Source organism: Gopherus flavomarginatus, chromosome 3, assembly GCF_025201925.1.
Source record: "Gopherus flavomarginatus isolate rGopFla2 chromosome 3, rGopFla2.mat.asm, whole genome shotgun sequence".
Classification (NCBI taxonomy): Eukaryota; Metazoa; Chordata; order Testudines; family Testudinidae; genus Gopherus; species Gopherus flavomarginatus.
Genome location: NC_066619.1, coordinates 234324047 through 234346067, shown reverse-complemented (window position 1 = coordinate 234346067; position 22021 = coordinate 234324047). Strand labels below are relative to the sequence as shown.

The 22021-nt window shown below is 41.4% G+C and overlaps 2 long non-coding RNA genes and 1 other non-coding gene across 3 annotated transcripts in view; all 3 read left to right on the top strand.

The window, feature by feature from the left end:
- The first annotated feature begins 70 nt into the window (after window positions 1-70).
- On the top strand, window positions 71-2935 carry LOC127048370 (uncharacterized). Its single transcript, XR_007773588.1, has 4 exons — window positions 71-372; window positions 1545-1613; window positions 2077-2181; window positions 2739-2935. It is a non-coding gene; the product is annotated as an uncharacterized LOC127048370 (long non-coding RNA).
- On the top strand, window positions 1783-1900 carry LOC127048510 (small nucleolar RNA SNORA26). The gene has a single exon (XR_007773704.1). It is a non-coding gene; the product is annotated as a small nucleolar RNA SNORA26 (small nucleolar RNA).
- Window positions 2936-6666: 3731 nt separating the features above from the next.
- Window positions 6667-22021, top strand: part of LOC127048393 (uncharacterized) — a 53259-nt gene continuing 37904 nt past the window's right edge. Inside the window, exons 1-2 of the long non-coding RNA XR_007773639.1 lie at window positions 6667-9869; window positions 10346-10475. This is a non-coding gene — a long non-coding RNA (uncharacterized LOC127048393). The remainder of the gene's footprint in view (window positions 9870-10345; window positions 10476-22021) is intronic.

Here is a 22021-nt window from a genome sequence, read left to right as displayed (position 1 = left end):
TGCCCGCTAGTATTTAAGCTCCCTCGAGGCTAAGGCTCGGTCTCTGGCCTCTCCTCCCTGCCTGGTGTGTGGACAGGTTGCTCGGTCCTTCCTCCCTGCTGAGGGCCGCGTGGGCAGCAGCAGGGACTGGGCGGCCCGACTCCTCCATGGGGAGCTGGGCCTGCGCAGGGCTCCTCGCCCCAGCCTGGCGGGGCCGTTCCGCCCGGGGGGGCAGCGCTGCGCTGGCGGTTCTCCCACCTGGGGGGCCCTTCCGCTGCGCCCCGCCGCGGCCCCGGATCGCCGGTAGATGCGGAACCGGGTGAGGCTGGCCCGGGGGGTGGGCGCTCCGGGAGCGTGTCCGACGTGGGGGCAGAAATAACGAGCTTTGTGCAGGTAGAGCCGGGTCCGCCCGCGTGAGGGGCTGGCGGGGGATGCGGCCGTTACCTGGGGGACTCCACTCCGGCCCGGCCTGCCCTGCCCTGCCCGCGCCTCTGAGCGCTCCCTGGGGGGTGGGTTGAGCACTGGGAGTTGTTAAGGGCCCAGCTTGGCAGCACACGTCGGTGTCTTCCCCTCGTCAGCGTTGGCGATATTAACGTAACAAACAAAATCTTCGTAAACTGCCCTAGCGCTGCGCCTGGCTCCTTGAACAATTCATTTAACAAGCTGCGGAGCTAACTGCTTTGGCGAAGTATTTTTGGCATTTTTAATGAAAGTCTAGTCCTGTCTCTCTTCTGACACATACATTGCTCAACGTGCGTTAAATTACTATATTGTAAATACTTGAAACTCATGGGGGGTGCGAGGGAGGCAACTTGCACAATTAATATTTGACATGCATTTTTCTCCATGTGGACAGCGAAAATTGAGTAACCCGTTTTATTTACTGGTTCTTGTCCACTTGCCCAAAGGCTGTATCTTAAACATCATGCTACAAAGAAACTCCTAGGCAAAACTCTCGAAATTTTTTTTGAAAGTTGGAAACATTTCTACTAGACTTTGTTACTCAGTTTAAAATCCTGTCACTTCAATAGTGTTGATTCTTGTGTGTAACCATTGCCATGTGCTTTAGTCTTTACATTGGTTGACTACCTAATGTATACTGTTACAATATGTATCTAAGATTCCAGTGAAAAGTTTCTACATTTTTTAAATGTGGACTTCCACTTTTTAGATATTAGCCACACTAATATCTAAAAAGATAATACAAAATTCTCATCTTGCTTATTACAACGAATAAGCAGTCTATTGCAGAAACATGTCTTTTTATATATTTAACTTGCTAGAGCTGACCATGGGTTAAATGGCTGCCAGCAGATATTGGCTGAAATATGGCTGAAAGCAAATATTTTTTTCCTAAACTTGAACCATTGACTTTTTTACTTTAGAATCTGAATTGATTATTAATAGTTGGATTGTATACAAGGGATTTTATAGAATAAAAACCCAAATTATGGCTGTTGGACTCACTAATTTTTTTAAGTGATCTTATGTTTATCTGTTGAAAATGTTGAACTTTAAATATCTTGAACAATGCATAGTAACATGTCCTTTAAAATATTGTGCAGATAAATGGTCACACCTGACTGAAGTGCTCATGAAGACACCTCTTAGGAATGAAGTGCCTCTGCTGGAAAGTAAGCAATTCTGATTGAATGAAAGTTAATAGTTTGCTTTGATTGTTACTTTGTGGTAGTTGGATGATAAATTAGAGGAATTTTTATGAATTACTTACAAATCACTAAATTACAGTGAATTTGAGAATGTTAAAGGAATTTTGAGATTAGTTATTTCCCCTTTTTTGCTTTGCCCTCTTAAGGCAGACTGTGCTTTAAGTGGCCAACACAGAGGGGTATAGTAATTCTCTCTCAAACCCAGAAGTGAGATTAAAACTCTTCTCTGGATCCTGTCGGGAGGAACAAACTCATAAGGAAATCAACTTAATGTGTTACAATTCCCTTTTTTTGAATAAATTTGTATCTGTTTTCTTCAGGTTCATTGACTTGAACCATTGGTGCTAGCATCAGATTACCATGCTTAGCTTTACTTTATGATGTTAGGGAATTACTTGTGATCACATGAAGCTTTTCCTGGTTTCAGAGTCCTCAAGAATGTATTCATAATAATCAGATGCCTAGATGTACTTCATAGAACTTGCAAGATACTTTTTGACATAAATCTCCTTGAAGAGTGACAGATTCCCAGGTATGTAATGTAAATAGGAGCATCAGACTGAGGTGGGTGGGTGCATATTTTCCACCAGTTGAAGTAAAATCTAAATTTGTGTACCTTGCCAATCTTCCAAGGTGCTTCCATAGAAACTTAATTGTGGGTCAAGAGAATAAACGCTTCAGTGTAAGATTGTCTAGGAGTCCTCTGCATAATAACTCTTTTGCAATGAATGTTTACTAGTAGTAGCTGATAGTGGAATTATAGCTCTGAAGTGAATTAGTGACACATGACTACTCCAGTTTATTGGCATAAAATAAGCTATGAACTTAATAGCTTGACTTTCATTTTTGGTTCTCTGGATGTTGTCTACATTACAAGTTTTGCTGATTTTTTAGCTCAACTTTAACATCTTTTTATAGTTTAAATCCTAGTGTGGATACTCTAAAATTGAAACCTGGATTACATTGATTTTAGCTGACCAACTTTAATTGGAAATGGCTGGGGAAAGCTTGAGGCATATTGAAGGCATGACAAATATATTGCATTTATGAATTATTTGCTGGTGATTAAACTCTTCCTTTTTTTAACAGGGGAAAAACGAACAAGATAAGTAATGGCTAGGACAGCACAACAGTTGGTAGCCTCAGTTTGCATGGCTAAATTTTTGACCCAGCTCATGTTTCAGTTCTGAAATGGAATAAAACTAGTGTCATTCATCTTTGAATAATGTATTTGGGGAATGTTTTTATACTATACTCAGTAATAAAGAATTTTGTAGTACAATGTACCTGGGCATTTTTGTATGCAAATACAGCAGAAGACTTGAAGCATGAAGAGAGGAGGAAGTACAATTCCTATCCCTGTGTCATGGCAGATGAGACAGACCTTCTGAGGCATGAGTACTTCTGCATAGCTGGGTCACAAGCCAGTCAATAGGCTGCTTACACACTGACAAACAGGTCACTTGTAGTCCACAGATTTGAAGCAGTTGTCATTTATCAGGTGGAGGTGGACTCCACCAATTAATGACTTGGGAGATCCCATGTAGTCAACATAAAACAATTTACAAAAAAGCATAATTTACCATAAGACACTAAAATTACACTTGGTTTCAGGATAGGAAGAGACAACAACCTTTGCCTTCTGTGAGGTGTCAGTTTTAGAAAACTGAATCCACTGTAAGGTTTTCATAAGAGTGGTTTCCTGCAGACTTCTACATAATTAGACTACAGAAATAATTGAAGTGAGAAATATTTGTGGTGCTGTCCTTACACTTCTAGTTGACAGCTGAAGACCTTCCTTGCTTCAGTCCATCTGTTCTTTGTAGTGGCAGGCAATAAAACAGTGAGTTACAAGCCTACTCGGTTGCTGTATGAAGAAGTAGGTGGAGCATGTGATTGTATTCTGCTTTCCTTCATCTCAAAACTCATCTAAGGGCCTTGCAGTTATACTACTAGGTCTAAGTAATTCAGTGGACAACAATGCATTTGGAACTTAAGGCCCCAAGAACATGGAGTGGGATATTGGAAACTTAATCTTAAGGCCACAAGCTACTCTTGCTTATCTGCTGACCTGCCTAACTCTGCTAGAACCTTATCTATTAATTCCTGTGTCAAGCCCGTAACTTATGCTATAGAGCAGTGGCTTTCAAACTTTTTCTGGTGCCCCAGTTGAAGAAAATTGTTGATGCCTGTGACCCAATGGAGCTGGGGGTGAAGGCTGTGGCATGGGGATGAGGGGTTCAGAGTGTGGGAGGGGGCTCTGGGCTGGGGATGAGGGATCCAGCATGTAGGGGGGTGCTCAGGGCAGGGGATTGGGGCATGGGCTTATTGTGGGCAGCTCCTGGTCAGCAGCGCAGCAAGCGTGCTAAGGCAGGCTTCCTCCCTGTCTGGAACTGCCCTGGGAATGACCAACAGCAGGTCTGGCTCCTCGGTGCAGGCCTTGTGTATCTTTCTCCCCCTCCAGTTCCCAGCCAGTAAGAGCCAGTGCTTAGGGTGTGAGCCCCCACCTAGGAGCCAAACCTGCTGCTGCCCACTTCCAGGGTGCAGCACAATGTCAGAACAGGTAGGGACTAGCCTGCCTTAACAGGGAACACCACTGATGGGACTTTGGTCAGCACTGCCAACTGGGCTGTTAAGAGCTGTCGTGACCTGCAGTTTGAAAACCACTGCAATAGAGCAGTGGTTCTCTAACTTGTATTAGTGACCCCTTTCACCCAGCAAGCCTCTCAGTGTGACATCCCCCACCCCTTATAAATTAAAAACATTTTTTTATATTTAACACTACTATAAATGATGCAAAGCAGGATTTGGGAGTGGAGGCCAAGAGCTTGTAACCCCTATGTAATAACCTCATGACCCCCTGAGGTGTCACCATCCCCAGTTTGAGAACCCATTCTACTGAGCAAACACATGATCTTGACTTAAAGTAATGGAGAATCCACCATATCCCTAGATAAATTGTTTCAATGACTAATTACCCCAGCTTATAAAAATTCATCTCAGGTTTATTGTATGCAGTACAGTTTTGGAGGACTTGGCTAGATTTTTTTTCTTCTGGGCATGTGTTCCACTTTAATTTCTTCTATGGTGTTTGTTTGAGAAGAGGCTGTGCACCTAATGCATAAACTGTTAAAGATGGGATAGTGCATTTTCTTTTCAAGTCTACATTACATCCTAGGTAATTTGTCTTTTTGCATATAATCTTGAATAGTACTTTCCTGTGAAAAAAGGACAATTAGTAGATTGAGACTATACTGGAACTAAACTGTTGAAAGCAGTATACTAGAATCACCAAACTGTAACACTGAGAATTAAGACCTAAATGCTTTAAAAAAAAAAAAAAAAACAACCTTCAATTTTTAAGTTCGTAGGCTCAAAATCCAGACCTCTTCCCTACAGCATTGCTGGCAGCTTTTGGAGCAAGTCTTCCACATGTTAGCTAGTGCTGTCATATTGTGCTATACATTAGCTATGCTGGCTATAATGAGAACTAAAAAGGAAGCTCTAGAAGATCTTGTAATATTGAGTTTTACCAGCTTGTATTAATATCTTATAGCATAAGATCCAATAATCATGCAAGTAGTTGGAGTTGGACTTTGGAGAAAATGCCTTTAAATGTTAAACTCTTAAGATACTAACTCAATAACTGAATGTATATAGACTTAAAATGCAAGTATTTTAAAACACATTCCTTTCCCTTTATTTATCTACCAAGACCAGAGTCTTCACCTTTTACCAATGTTTATTCTTTTACTGTGGTGAAAGCATTTCTTCCTCTTCCTCCCTCCCCTCCCCATCAGCCTCCTTTGAACCTTTTTTACTCTTGCTCTAGGACTTTATTGCTACTGCACTACTGTACAAATTTCTATACACTAATGGAATACTTAGAACAGGTGTTTTCTCAGTAAGCTCCACTCTACCGCTAGCTAACTCTTAACTTTTCTGTAATTACTAATGTCAAATGCAGATGTGATGTGGCATGAGAAGGGTGTCCAGAGGAATAGTAAAATTGAAGATAAAAGGCAAACCATTGTTTCAGAACATATTCCTTCTAGAGGGGATTGTAAGGATAAGAGTAGACAAATATTCCTTTCTAACCCAGACAACTATTGTTCAGAAAATGTAGTCACCCACAACTTTGTTTTTTTGCTCCAAAGTCTTAAGTGCAAATGCAATATTGACTACCCTTGGAACTAATGCACACATAAGTTAAATGAAACTGGCCACTTTCTATATACACGGAGACTATCTGCCAACTGCAATACATTTGTTTACATGGAAACTAGATATTTAATTCACAGCTTTTAGAAATGGTTGACAAGTTATACAGTAAAATTGGTTTTACTTCAAAATAGTTTTAGATTTTAAACATCTAATAGAAATGTCAATTATATAGTGAGCACTTTTAGTGTTCTGGAAAATTATTATTTTACAATAAGTTAATAGAATTATGGTAATAATTAGAGGTTTATATTTTGTTAGAAGTGCTCTGCATAGATTGTGGTTTTGAATTGGTGGTGATTAAAAGTATAATACAAATTGACTGGAAAAACAGATGACTTCAGTGAACATCCAGTGTCTTAGTCAATTTACTTATTTAATCTTGGAGTAACTGAGATTCATGGAAAGCTGCAAAAAATTGTATTAAAAATAATGGAATGAATACACTTCGTTTCTTTAATTTTTAGGTACATTTACACAAACAAAAGGAGTCCATCACTTATTCCTATTCATACAAAAGTATAACCCCCACTCTGATTAACTGATTGGGATTAATTATATTTTTATGGCACCTTTAACATGTAGAGCAACAAAGTATTATATTATACAGATATTGTGACTTGATATCTAGGAATAAGTAGCTGGAGCAAATGCAATCAAAGAGAGGAAACATTAAAACTGTTGGACTAAGTAGGCTGTGATTTTGCAGGTGTAGTAAGTAGAGGCTCTGGGACAGAAACCTTAGTTCAGGCCTCAGGCCTCTGATACCAAAGTTTCTGTCTCAGGGCCTCTACTTACTACAACAGCAGTTAGATCCTTGCAGCTGAATAGTGCACCAGTGACTAGCTGGCATGCAGGCATCAGCTTTTGAAAACATTTTCTCGATTAGTTCACTGAAAGAAATCTAAAGGAGAGGTGGAAGGCATACATTCTCAGGTGGCATTGGAAAATAGTTACTCTAAATCACAAAGATCTGAATACTATTGTCAGTCACACAGATATAAATGTTGAAGTAACTCAGTTAAACTTAGTAAAGTTACACTGGTGTAACTAATGGCAGAACTGGGCTTGATATGTGTTTCTTACATCTAGTAGACTTTGCCAGTATGTATAGTTTGTGCACTGGAGGTTGCTACTGAACCTCCCCCTCTTTCCTCTGCCCCCTGCTTGTCTCCTGTTTTGAATTTGGTTGGTGACTGCAAATTTAGGTTAGCACCGACTGACTGCTCAAGCATCAGCTCCTGCTTTGAGTGGAATTGACTAAACGTACAAGATACCTGCTAAATAAATTTCACAGCAGTTTCTCCAACTCCTGTTTTAGGAACTAATTGTCAATCAAATAGACATTGAGAAAATGATAGTTTAACATCCATTCATTTGTTTTGTGAGCTGGCAGCCCACTAATGAATGAAAGCCACTCTCATCTGGCCCACTTTCTTTAAATCAGTTGTTACCACCAGTTTGAGAATCACTGATCAAAAACAAAAAGGGTAGATTAAGAAATTGCATTTCTTTAGCCTCATTAACAATGCTCTTAATCTCTGCAGCAAACATATGGGGCAGGAAAAAAACTTCTTAAGGGAGGTAACCTAAATGGTAGTTCATCCTTGCCAGAGGTTTTTGCTTAATCTAGCAGTATACTCAATATTGCCTTTTGATCAACAAGAAAAATACAAAACTTCTGAGCAACTTATTCATCAAACTAATCAGTCAGGCAACCATTTAATTCTGAGCTCTGACAAATACTGTATTGACAACTCAGCTCCATAACTGGCCTCAACCTGCTGTTTTTATTAGAGATGGCCAGAGCTGAGGAAACTCAGATACAAACTTCCTGAAGTGTGAGCTGACTTAGGTATGGAGTCCTGGTTCAAGTCTGTCATTAGTGTTGATTTTTAACGACTATGAAAGTAATAAAACATTTTAAATAATATATATAGTCAGTTTAATTTTAAACTTTTATAACATACTGAGAAGGATGGTCCAGTTCCTCCTACAGATGTATCAATGTTACATGAATGTGAATTGTCTTTTTTAGACCTGTAATATACAAAATTGTAGGCATGCTTCCAAAATATACATACTGCATATTATGGCATTTCTGTGATTTAGTCATCACAATAATACTTTAATTTAGTCTACCAGTTAGTTTTCTTCACATTGGATACTTTTTGAATTCTGGGTAATGGATATAATAAGGAACTAGTTCCACAATATTTCAAATCATTCCACACATCTCAGTCCAGCATCTGCTTCTTGGCTTCTCTTTTGCACTAAGGAAAAAGATACAAAGCCATGAGGGTTATGATTGTTGTTGACGCTATGATCATAGTGTCAATCTCAGTATCAGCATATAAACCCTCTTCAAAGCCAATGTTTTGGGGTATTGTTGGCATCTTGATGTCAAGTGCCTATATTGACTGACTTTTGCTTCTGACCCTGATGTCAAGTTATTCCAGATGTTTTCAAAATCTGATGCCTGCACACTAGATGCTTTGGCATTGGGTATGTCAGCAGTGAGCTTTTCTATGTTATTGCCATGGCATTAGGCATGTGAGCCTCAGGCATTGAATAATTGGGTCCAAGTGTTGACTACTATCCATGTCATCTCTATCATTAAGATAAGCACTGGCCATGGATTGAGCCCCATTAGAAATGTCTCTTTTTGTACCTCTTCTTAGTCCTATTCTTCCTGGGGCCTGAGTAGAGGAACCTCTCATGTTTCTGCTTTCTGTTGGTAAAATTTTCAAAAGTGCCTAACTCCTGTTGACTTTCAGTGAGGCTTAGGCTTCTAAGTCACTTCTGAAAATTTAGCCTATACCTGAGTCCTGCAGTCTTTTTTAAAGTAAAATTCCTCAGACTTTAGGTCTGGGGACTACTTATTAACCACTTAAAGCAGGGAGCCTTGCAGGGAATGCTTGAAGAATGTGTGGTTACTTACCATAGTTGTTCTTTGAGATGGTAGGGCAAATCCAGGCAACCAACCTGCCATGCTGCCCCACTATTTTATAATCTTTCAAGAGATGCTTGAGTTTGTAGAAGGAACAGAGTGGTGTTTGGGCTGTAAAGACAGGCAGTTGCACAAGAGTTGTACACTTGTCTGGCCTGTACAATGGCAATGCCCGTAGAACCACTGTTTCTGGTAGGAAAATGTTCCTTTTGCATATATATTAGATAAAAAAAAATTATGCTTTGTTCTACATCTTTTTACATCTCCTTTTAGAAGCAGCTAACATTTGATGCTTTAACAAGTCAGTCCTTCACTTTTCTTTGTATAGACAAGCAAAGGCTAGAGGCTGAGTGACATTAACTGAAATGTACTGTTGTGAACGTTTTTCTGTTTAGAGATCTTTGAAGTAAAGATCAGAAATTATTCTCTCACACACATGCCTCTGATGTTTTCAAGTGGTACTGCTCTGATACAACATATATAAACCCTGAACATAAAAAGTATGATTGTTTTCAGCATTATCTAATTAAATGAGAAATCTGGAGAATGAACAGAATGATTTGCTATTTCCAGATTAATTATGCATCTATAAATCTATTGTAAAACTCACCACAAGGTTAATTAGCTGTAACTCATGGCATTGATCCTAATAAATACCAACAATTTTAACCTGTTCAAAATGCAGCTCATAAAGAACTTGCCCTGCTGTACCTATTGAAAAGCCAGGAGGCGAGCAGGTGCAAGCCAGTCTTGCTCTGCTATAGTTGAAGGTAACATAACTATTGAAAATGAAATTTAATGGAAACTGTTACTTCAGGATTTGAGTATCTTAATTTAAGTGAAACGTCTATGTTAAAAATGAGAGTACATACTAATAACTTAAGAGTAATTGACATTCTTGGCAATGAAAGTCTGCAGATCCATTACAGTGGGTTTTTCACCTGCTTGCAGTTCCTTAGAGGCGGAACCAGACTTGTAAATCAATGCAGACTGGGACTAGCCACACCCCTGAAGACCTTATCAGTTCAGTCTGCCTCCAGCAGCTGCAGGTAGGCCTAATTCACCCTCCTGCTCAGAGCATCACCAAAAGGAGATTTTATTCCTAAATTGCAGCTCATTGGATTCCAAGTTTAGGGTTGTGCATCAAGTTTATTGGAAACAGCTCTTCAGCTACTGAAGTTGCAGGCTGCAGCAGTTTCTAGCACAGCATGTCTAGGCCCTAGAAACATCCAGGCTACCTTCACCCTGCCAATTATTTACCAGATTATCTAACCCACACAAGCCACCATGCCCACCCACCATGCTACCCACCTTCCACCTCAACTGCTCACTCCACAAGTCATCACATCCCATTGACTGCCAGCTAGACTACCTAGGGTGATCAGACAGCAAATGTAAAAAATCGGGATGGGGTGGGGGGGTAATAGGAGCCTATATAAGAAAAAGACCTCAAATCAGGACATCTGGTCACCCTAAGACTACCTGGCCTGTGCTCACCCTGTAAGCCACGATGCCTTTCTGACAGCTATCCACTGCACAAGCCCACTGTGCCCTGCTGAGGGAGCCATCCAGCCTCCGCATACTGCAAGCCACTACACCCCACAGTTGGCCATAGAGAGAGGAGAGTGAGAGCAGCCCAGATCTGCAAGCAGATGGTAAGGGACCTCTTGGTCCGCCATTTATTTCCATAATAGGGGAGGGGAACTGGACAGAGGTATGGGTCAGCTCTTGTGTAATCTGCCTTGCTTTCTGTGGGATTCAGTGAGACAAAATGGCTACTCAGTGTTAAGGCTTGCCCTGCCCATCACTCAACCAAGGCCTCTGGGAGCATCTCTAAAATTCAAAGAAGCAACTAGGGTTTAAAGACTGAATGCTCTCAAGTGTTACATTTTACTGGACAAGAAAAGTGAGGTCCTAGAGTTAACTTGATGGCATTTGTCTGTAGGCATCTGGTTGCCTATCTCCCACCTAGCTGCACCCAAGTCTAAATAATGTTTATTTCTTAATACAAGAGTAGCTAGCATGTTTCTCGCCATTTCTTCTCCAGTGTCTTTGTGTGTGTGTGTGTGTAAAAACACTTAAGTGTGTTGCAAAAGCACTGTTGGAACCTGATTTGTAAGTGTGCTGGGTGGGAACTCAAGCCATGTTACAAGCGTGTTTGGCTATAACTGTGTTTGAAAACTGTTTCAAACATGGTTACAAGCCCCAGCATGGACAGGTTCTAAAACATCTGGACACCTTCTCTTGCTGGGAGATTTCTCTGACCTGTGTTTGCAAACCTGCAACCCTCCTGGATGCATCCCAATTCGCAGTGGATTCGCACTCTGACACCAACATCCCCATCCTGCAGTACCATGCCTGCTGGTGGCCTTTCCACCCAGTGTTGGTGTATGCTCCACTTCATCCAGTGGCCTGGGTGACTCTAGGTGCATGCTTCCCAACACCTGGTAGCCTTATGGACCCACGGCTGTAGGCACTTCACCCTCAGATCCTCCCCAATCAGTTATGGCAGGTGCCCCTCCTGTACAGTGGCCTCTGCTTCCACAAGAGAAGAATGCTTCACCTCCTCTCATCTTCCCATCCTGTAGTGGGAGGAATCTCACCTACCTGTTGGCCTCTGTGTCCTGGTTGTTTCTCTGCTGAACCCTTTGTATCCCATGAATCCAATGTCTTCATGGATTCTGGGTGGTAGGCAGCCTTTGCTGGCTATGCTGGGGCTTTGCTGATAATGATGAGTGTACCTCAGTGGTTCAGGGGCTTCTTCCTGGCCAGAGGAATCTTCCATTCCTGTCAGTGCCAGCTACAGGCTGTGTGCTGCCCCTGAAACTGCTAACTGAGGGACTGGGAGAATAAGGAGGTAGCCAGCCAGCAACTCTCGTGCCTCTAAGATTCTCTGGTGCAGAGTGAGCTCCTCTCAGTTCTCTGCAATCCCAAATCTATACCAGGACAGGAAGAACCAGAACATCTTCCCTCTAGTGACACGAGAGGTACGGCTTTTAAAGATGAGAGCCTCTTGATGCTATCAAATCCACCTTCAGCTCTGTGTTCAGAGAGCTCATTCCATAGTCCTCATTGGAATGGGAAGTTGCAGAAGTAATCATTTCCTCGTCCCAGCTCACAACTCTGACTCCATATTGAAAGGATGGCATAGAGAGAGAAGTGACTCCCTCTGCTGGCCTTTACTTGGCTGCATGATCATGACTTCTGGAACAGGAGCTGAGTGGTTTGTCCTCTCTTGCCATCTGTCTCTCACAGAGTTCTCCTGTCCCCAACCAGACATGTCTGGGATAAGTGGTTCTTGTAAGATTCAAATACCCCATTCTGGCTCTGAGCCTTATCATGGAAATGGGTTGGAAAGCTTTCCTTCCTCTCTCTATGCACTCCGTGTATACCCTTCCCCCCACTGGTAAGTGACAGATGAATGCTGTGCATATATTCAGTCAGCACTAAGCAGAGAGATCAGAACACAGGAATTGTCATACTGGATCTCAGTGAGCTGTTATTCAAGAACAGAGTTCCCCTTCACTCAGCTGCCAGTGTCCTCGCCCTCTGGAGCAGGGGCCAGGGAAGAAGGTAGCTTGGTTTGTTTGCTTGTAAGGCTGATGGACCTTTTTTCATCCTCCTTTCTTCTAAGTGACCCAGCATGGGCTCCAGGGTCCTTCTCATGTGGGTGCGGAGCCTAGGGCAGCTTGAGGTTAGCATCACTGCCATGACACAAGTCAAATTCCCTTGGCATTTTACTGATGAAGACATCTCAGGAACCACTAGACCCAGAAGGTCATGTGACACATGTATGTAGAATTCTTAGTGGTTTGTCCCTGCTCCAAGCTCCTTGGCCAGCTACAGGATTGAGGTGGCAGTATAGCAAAGAAATGACTGGTGGAGACTATGATAATCATTCACCCCAGTGCTTTAGAGAAATGTCTGCTCTAAAGTCAGAAGGATCAGCAGACAGGGTGCACAGACCACTGGAAATGGCACCCACCATCATTTCCCGTTTTACAAGAATGCTAACTAAAGGAATTGCCCCTATAATGAGACATATTGGTAACTTTGTGTAATCATCTTCCTTTCAGTGGGGTTGCCAGAGTGATACACCAGCTTGTTTTCAGACCCAGTACTTCATAGTATGCCAGGTATACCATGCCTCAGGTTAAAGGCAGTTCAGCTAGTAGGCCCCAATAAGCACTTGAACTGCCTCCAGAGATCACACTCCAGTCCCAGGCCCTTCAGAATCCCTGACTTACTCCTCATCAGCCATCCTTTCAATTGTCCCGGAACGATCCTCCCTTTAACTGACCTATGAATGCACAGCATTATTAGAATCTCATGGTTACCGCTTACCCTCAGAAATACCAAACCACTCGTTTATTACCAGACAAAAAGCTATGGTCAGCTGGAATTAAGGCTGAGAGTACGTATCAGTAATTTAGGGTAGAAAGCACTCTGAGGATGTTGTAATTATCCCCAAAGCAAGCATTATAAAATGAGGACATTTAGAGATAAGGTTAAAAGTGTGAATGTCTTTCAAGAAGGCTTAATTCATGTACTCTTTCATTTTTGGGGAGTCATCATGTGATGCTGTTGGAGATGGTCTTGGTGCTACTAGCATTTATGTGAACATATAGGCATTAGATCTTGGGTAACTGCTTATTGTTACCTGGGGTGCAGGTCTTTAAGAAGCTGAGTATATTCCCTGTAAAACTTGTTTCCTGCTTGGATTTCAATTTCTAAAATAACTTGCTTAGGACTAGAGTTGCTGCCTGCAGGTTATGCCCACACAAACAGGCAAAGCATAACATTTCATGGCCAAATTGAAAATCAAAGTGACCACTGATGAGAACACATTGTACTGAGTATTTAAGATTGGTTTTGCACAGTGAATTGTATGGGAAGGCTGAAACAAGGTGTATAGCCACTTTCAAGATACTGTGTGTGTTTAGTGTCAGAGAAAAAATGAAATGGTCCTTGAATCAAACCCTTTAACTGTATGTAAAAAGCAGGCAGATCTATTTAAAGTTAAGAATAATGAAAGAAGCTCAGTTACAAGATGATGTCCTAAAGAAAGTTCTGAGGAAGAGACAGGGAAAAAAATCTTATCCGATAATGCACTGTCACCGTAGTGGGAGATGCTGCTATTACAGTATTAGTTCTGTAGTTCTACACATTTCTGAAGCTGGAAAACTACAACTTATTTAATTCAAATATTTTTGGCATGAACTGATAAAAGATGTTCATAGGATTGTCTGAGTGATGCCAAAGAATGAAACCAGAAAGCAACAAAGCAGTGACTTCATATAGTTTACAAGAATCCTGAGCACTAGATTTGATTGCTCCTGACTTAAAAATAAAGGACTTCACTGACTACTGCAAACAGAATGTTTGATTTTTTTTCCCCTAAAAAATTACCTGGAAATGGGAATACACAATCCACAGTAGCTAGTAAATTCCCATGTTTTTGCAACTGACTATAGCCCACAATTTATAGGCAGGCAGAGGTATTGTCTGTGATAATCCAAATTGCACCTTCTAGTCCCCCCACAAGCTAATCATACAATGTGAATTATAACATCAAATTCATCTTAAGAACTGATGTGGGTAATCAAAATTTATCCAGGACTAATTTAAAGTTATGTTTTCAAATCACAAAACCATGTATTACATCTTAAAATGTGGACTAGTCTCTGAATCTTCTTTATTTTTCTTACTGCAAGTGTTTCATGAATAAAGAAACAAATTAAACATACAATATCACACGTCTTCCTTACACTACTGAGCCCGTTTTACCAGTGATTGTTTAGAGTAGATGGTAAATTCAGTAATAGTAAGAGATACAAGTGATCATCCCCTTTCCAGGAGTGGGTTGAAGTACAGAAATAGAGAATCATGCTTTGTTGACAGCCACAATCCAACAAAGAAATATATTAAAAAATAGCGTCTATATTCATCAGTTTGTGTATATATATTCCTCTTTGACCTTCTCTAAGGCATTATATCTTTTTATTCACGTAGTACGTCAAAGGGCTAGTAACCTCACAGTTACATCAGCTCAAAATGTATTTTTCAGGCTCTCCTGTAATTTGAGGTATGACTGAATGAACATCTCAATTATTAGCCCATAAGTCCTTTTCTAAGTTCATTTGGTCTTTTTGATCATGGATTTCCTCCCCCACCCCCAAAGTTTACAGTCAGCTATTCCCAGGAAATAAATTTTGATCATTTAAAGTTATTACTCTCAATTTTCCAGGCAACAGCCAAAATAGCACAACCACTAAGTCTTACATAAGCCATTTTCACCTAATTCATTAATTTTTTTATTTGTTCTTGGGAAGGAAGAACAATGTCTTTGAGTTTTCAATAAGATTGTTTTTCTGGCTGACTGTGTTGTGTCCGTGTCTCATTACTCAGAAACAGTTGAGATCACAGGTCCTGATCCCCCACTCCTTACTCAACCACAACTCCTTTTGAACATGACATGGATTTTAGCACAATTAAGAATGCAGGAACAGATTTCCCCCCCACCCCCTTGCATCAGTTTCCCTGAAGTAACTTGAACTGGATCTGTAATGAGCTCTGCATGAGTGGAGCCCTGCTGATTTGCAGGATTGGATCCTGAACAGAGTTCCTTCTAATTTTTTATGTCCAGATGGGAATTAATTTTGTTATGCGCACCAATATGAAGGTGATGTGTGGCGAGGGTGGGGTTGAGGGGTTCAGAGTGTGGGAGGGGTCTCAGGGCTGGGGCAGAGCGTTGGAGTGTGGGGGGTGAGGGCTCCAGCTGGGGATGAAGGGTCCAGGGTCAGGCTGGAGATGAGGGGTTTGGGGTGCAGGCTGCCCTGGGGGGAAAGAGGACTCCCCCCCGGCCCTGTTTCACCGCAGCAGCTCAGGGCCAGAGGAGAGCAGGTCTCTCTGGCTGTGGCAGCTCCAACTGGGCTGAGCCGGGCTGGGGAAGGGGCACCTATCCCCAGCCACAACAGCTTCCAGTGGGGCCCATCCAGGGGTGAGGTATCACTTCCCCCTTGCACGACCCTTGATAGCCTGCTGCTCTCATTGGCTTCTATGGTGCAGGATCAGGGCTGAAGATCCAAAGAAATGAAAGAAACATTTCCATAACCAAAATTGCCTTTGGATTCTCCTTCCTTTCCAGGTTTCTCATTAGGCTTTCAAAATATTGGCATATTATTGATTCTCGCATATTATTGATTTTCAAGCATTTCAATATGCCTTTCCATTGCTAACAGATGTTTAACCATTGTAGTTTGTACATGATCCAGTATATACAATTTATATATATAATCTCCCTCTCCCCCAACTTTTGCATTTTACTCATCCCCTTATATGGTAAGCTGTTAGGGGCAGGGACCAATCTTCTCTGTTTGAACAGCACTAGGACTTCTGGTTGAGACCTTTGGGTTCTAGTATAGTACAAATACTAAATACATAATTATAAATTTGCCAGTAGTTCCCCATTAATAATCAAACTGCCCTTTATTTCTCTCACTTCTGCTGCTTTTCCTCTGTTGATGTGTCTGGTTGTAATAGTTCCATATTGGGAGCATATCTGACAAGCCATCAGTTTCCCTTTGGGAGAGACTATGCTCCCAAGGCTCCCTCAGTGCTTTTACTTTTAGAGCTCTGTATGTACCACAGAACATTTTGATTAAAAAAATAGACTGATATAAAATGAACATGGCACACATTAAATGGATTAAAAACTGGCTAATTGATAAGTCTCAAAATGTAACTATACATGAAGTATCATCATTGAGCAGGTCTGTTTCCAATGTGGTCCTGCAGGGATGGGTTCTTGGCCCTATGCTGTTTAACATTTTTAATAATGACCTGGAGGCTGGAAGAAAACATAAAATCTTCACTGATAAACTTTACAGGTTACACAAAAATTGGTGGAGTGATAAACAATGAAGAGAACAGGTCACTGATTCAGAGCAATGTAGATCACTTGGTAAATTTGGTGCAAATAAACAATATGCACTTTAATATGGTTAAATGTAAATGGATACATCTAGGAACAAAGAATGTAAGCCACATTTATAGGATGTGGAACTCTATCCTGGGAAGCAGTGATTCTGAAAAAGAGTTGGGGGTCATAGTGGATAATCAGCTGGACATGAGCTCCCAGTGTGATGCTGTGGCCAAAAGACCTAATGTAATCCTCGAGCCATTAACAGAGGAATCTCCTATGGGAGTAGAGAGGTTATTTTACCTCTGTTATTTGGCACTGCTGCAACTACTGCTGGAATTCTGTGTCTAGTTCAGGTATCCACAATTCAAAAAGGATGGAGAGAGTTCAGAGAAGAGCCACAAGAATGATTAACAGATTAGAAAACATGCCTTATAGTGACAGACATAACAATCTATTTAGCCTAACAAAGAAAAGGTTAAGGGGTACTTGTTTAAAGTCTATAAGAATCTACAAGAGGAACAAATATGTAATAATGGTATCTTCAGTCTAACAGAGAAAGGTATAACACCATCCAATGGCTGGAAGTTGAAGCTACAGAAATTCAAACTGGAAATAGTGTATATTATTAACAGTGAGAGTAATTAACCATTGTAATAATTTACCAAGGATCATGGTGGAGTATCAATGACTGACAATTTTTATATTAAGATTGGATGTTTTGCTAAAAGCTCTGCTCTAGGAATTATTCTGGGGGACACTCTATGGCCTCTGTTACACAGGAGGTCAGACTAGATGACCACAATAATGATCTGACCTTAGAATCTATGAATCCATGAAATCATAGAATCATGGTAAGGTCCTCTTGACCATGAAGTCTGATTTCTGTGCTAACATTCCTGAGACTGTATCAGTTTTATTTTTATTTTGGAATTGTGACTAGATTAATTAAAAAAATAAAAAGATACTTGTATAGGTGAGCTGGGTTTTTTGTTTGTTTGTTTTTCGTTTTGTTTTTAAGTACAACAGCATTCCTTCTGGCCAGGCAGAGGGTTGCACCTGAGTAGTTCACTCAGTTTAGCAGGGCAGTCGACTTGAGAACTCTGACCATGTCCTGAGCTCCTTCCTACCACCCTGGTTTCTGTAGGCTCCTCAGCCTATCGGGCTGGTTGTCCATCTTAGGGTGCTGTCTCTGAGCAGCTTTTCAGCAGCTTTCTGGCAGAAGTTCCCTTCTTCAGCCTGCTGGCTCTGGCAGCTGCTGTACCCCTCTGCTTCCCAGCTTTTTTTATCCTCTGAGCTGCTGTGAGACGACCAATCAGCACTGTCCAGCAGTACCTGCATTAATCCCTGGGTTTCTGGTATACACACCCCAGGACAGCATGACTAAGCCATATGCCACTTTTAAAAGAGAAAGGCACAAGCCCTTACAAGAGTTCCATGAACTGATGTCACCTGTGGCAATATATCACAAAGGGATTGTCACTATAGCACGTTCTTACTGTATCTGAAGAGGTCAACACTCAGTGCAAATTGATGATCATTTTCAATTCCCTCTTCTTCTTAGTGACCTGCCTCTGATACTGACAACCACGCTGGCTATTTTTCCCAGGACTCCTCAGAGTGGCCACGTTGAATATTAACAAATATTTCTTGAGTGGGTGTTGAAAGTAGAAATGCAACATAACAATGAAATGGAGATGACCATGATTTCAGAAATAGGATTGTGCTGTTAGGCTCCTAAATCTATATTTGTAATAAATGATCAGATTGTGGCCCATTCTGCACACCTGCCCTAAAGAGTATGGGGCATAGGCACCTCTTCATGCTGTTGCATGGGTTGTCCATACCATGCAGAGCCTCTGTGAGCTGTTACATCCCTACATGTGGGAGGAGCAGGCAGGAGAGGATGAAGAATGGGTGGAGCCCAGCTGTGCCAGTGCATCGGGGATGTATGCTGTGTCACGTAGGGCTGGTGCAGGGTTCATTCTCTGCTCTCATGTCCTGGGCTGTAGGGGGGATTAGGGCTGTGTATGTGTTGGGAGAAGATTAGCTTCCTGGGCTGCCGTGGCAAAGCTGCAAATGAGCCCTAAGTGACTTGAATTTCAAAAGGGCTGAACACTCAGTAGCAGGGAGATACAACAACCGCACTGTAGCGGAGACTTCAATCCTAAACAGCACCGCAAATATTTTTAGTAACGAAAGTTGTCTATGATGCAATATGTGCAAATGTGTCTCCTTATCATCCTGCTTCTAAGAAGAAGTAGATTTTATTGTGATGAGCAATTTAATTTATTATTGTTGTTACATGAACACCACTGTGCAACTGTCACGGCTACCAAGAAAGGAATATACCTGTGTATTTCTAGATGCACTGTGTTCCATTTATATAGGACATCTTAAGTATTCGCTTCTCTGAGTATGATAATAAGCTGCTTCTTACCCAGAGAGTTTTTATAACTGGTTTATTATGATTTGAAGCAACATCAAAGAAGTCTCATCGGGTTCAAGGAATGTAAAATCGTGTATTTCAAGACTTAATGAACTGGAACATAAAAGCTTTTTATCCTCTGAAAAATATATTTAGTATATATAATCCACCATTTTCATTATATTGCCATCCCTAAATAAACTGTAACACTTAAATCACAGGCTCCAAGATTTTCCTAACATTAATATATTTCTGCAGTTGTGATGACTTAAAACTAAGAATTAAGTTGTACATCCCTGAAGAACGTTCAGCAGTTCACTTGAAAGAACAAAGTGCCATAATTTATGGCAGCAAAAAGTGCCGGGCATTTAAAGAACTTAGTGCCAGGGGATCTTATCATAGGGTTAAGAGATTGGTTATGAAGCTTATGCCAAGCCATTGGATATGAATTCCAGATGTGCCTTATCTATGACCTTGTTCTTAGAGGACAGCCTAATTTAAAAGACACCTTGTAAAACGGCATATTTTGTACTATTACAAGCAAATCTAAAAGTATTATTCAGTGTACATAAGCTTACACTTGCTGGAACTGAATGTTGCGGTGCTGGAACGTTTGGAAAGGCCTAAGTAGTTGTGTCATGCCCCATTTTTCACGATTGCTGGCTGGAAAGGAGGATGAAAAGCAGTGGGATTGGAAGGGAAGAAAAGGGGGAATAAGTGGCCAAAAAACACTTATGAAAATCAGTGATTTTTTCCCTTAAATATTGGAATAATAATGAATTAAAGGGGTACACGAAGGAAGCAAAAATGTTGTACTGTTTAGTTTACCAAGCAAGAAAAATAAATAGCATAATATTGATTGCTTTAACTTACTAGAACATCAGTTTGAAAAGGGGAATATTTTCTTTGGAAAATTAAACTTTTAGAATCACACCTGAATTTTTAGTATTTTAAATCTTTTGTTGAGAAGTACACAAGCCAAAGTACACAGCAGCAGGGATATTTTGGAATCTAGGGAGATCCCTCGGTGGCCATAAAGCTGAAAGTGAGCTAGAGACTCCAAACCCAGCATTAAAAGAAATCTAGGATTAACAGTATATTAGCTCAGAGTTTACAGTGTGATATGGCAGGAAATAAGAACAAAAACAAAACACACACCCCCCACTCATTTTGCTGTATGCATGTATATGCAAGAAGAAGAGAGGTGTTCGCCCTTCATGCTAGTCCTGGTAAGCCTGCAAGTAACTGTGTTAAGGTTTAGGGACCTCAGCACCGAAAGACAGAGATTAATTGGAGAAATACAGAGAAGAACAATGACAGTGATAAAAAGTACTTTTGGGGTTGAGTCATGAAGAAAGAGTAAGAGAATTCTTTGTTCCCCCAAGTCATCATTTACCCAAGCTTTGTAACTAGCTATAAATACTTGAAGGAAATACCACCATGAAGGGAGAAGAATTGTTTCAATTGGCACAATGGTACTAAGATGATATAAAGGAAAGGAAAATTTAGGCTCAATAGCTCTTCATAGCCATTGGACTGTGGAATAGCTTCCTAAGGGATATAGTAAAAGCTTTGTCAAGACTAGACAGAGTACCACAATTATTAGTCTAGAGAGAGTACTGGAAAACTCACAAAGGAAGGGACTTAATGACCCAAATTCAGACCTGATCTAAGCAGATGCAGCTTCAGTGAAGTTAATGGAGCTGCAGCTGCTTAGATTAGGTTTAAACTTGGCCCAAGTAGTCACGTCCATATCTAATTTCTATACCTAACTCAGGGTTGGGAACAGCAGGGCACCTAAACAGGCTGGGTACTGCAACACTCCACACAGCAGTGACCGAGTCCCTTTGTGACTCTAGCTCCTAGGACAAATGGGAGATTGACCTATGCTCTTTCCTTATGAAATGTGCTTCCTAGAATCTTATTTTGTATGTTCTATCATCTGGGTTTGGATTTTTCCTCCCTCACACCCCTACCTGTTCTGTCTGGGTCTTGCTGCATGTTGACATCGCCACTTTACTATGATCTGGTTCCTCTTGGTGAGCATTGCTGCTGCTAGAGACTTTTATGAGGAGGACTCCTACTGCCTCCCTCATTTAGGCATCTGATTTTAACTTACAAACATATCCGGGAGATCTAGTACCACCTGCCCACTCCTGGAGTAGTGCACCTAAGCTGTTGTTTTCAGTAAACACTGGAGGAGGCAGTGGTGGTGCCTCTCCCACTCCTATACCTTTAGCCCAATGGTTATGGCACTCATCCAGGATGTGGGAGACACACATTCAGTTCCCCCTTCTACCTGATGTAGAGAAGAGATTTGAGCTTACATCTTTTGCCTCTCAAGCGAGTGTCCTGACCCTAGGCTATGGGATATTCTAGTGTGGGGCGCTCTTCCTCTCTCCAGTTGAAGCTGTTCCACTTGGAATAAACAAACATGCACTGAGCCAGAGAGAGACTTCAGTGGTTAGGTCACTTCCCTGGGACATAGGATGCCCAGGTTTCAGTTCCTGCTCCACAGGGCTGAAGATCATAAAGGGTGGAAGGCAGCACCACCTCCTTCTCCAGCCATTTTGCATGGATTCCCATGTGCTGAGTACACCTGGTTACTGGGTCCCAAAGGCAAGAAGGGCAGGGGAATGCCTACTTTGTAAATCCTGCTGGAGCTTGAACATGAGCTAGATGCCGAGTTGCTGAGTGGCATCAGGACTTAGGTGGCTCGCACATGTTCAGCTACTGAAATTTAGGCACCTGGGGAACTTTAATGGTGGAAATTTAGGTGCCTGAGGTATTTAAGTGCCTATAGGGTTAGGCAGTAGCTGGGGGGGAGAGGGAGTAGTGAATCCCAGTGGGGC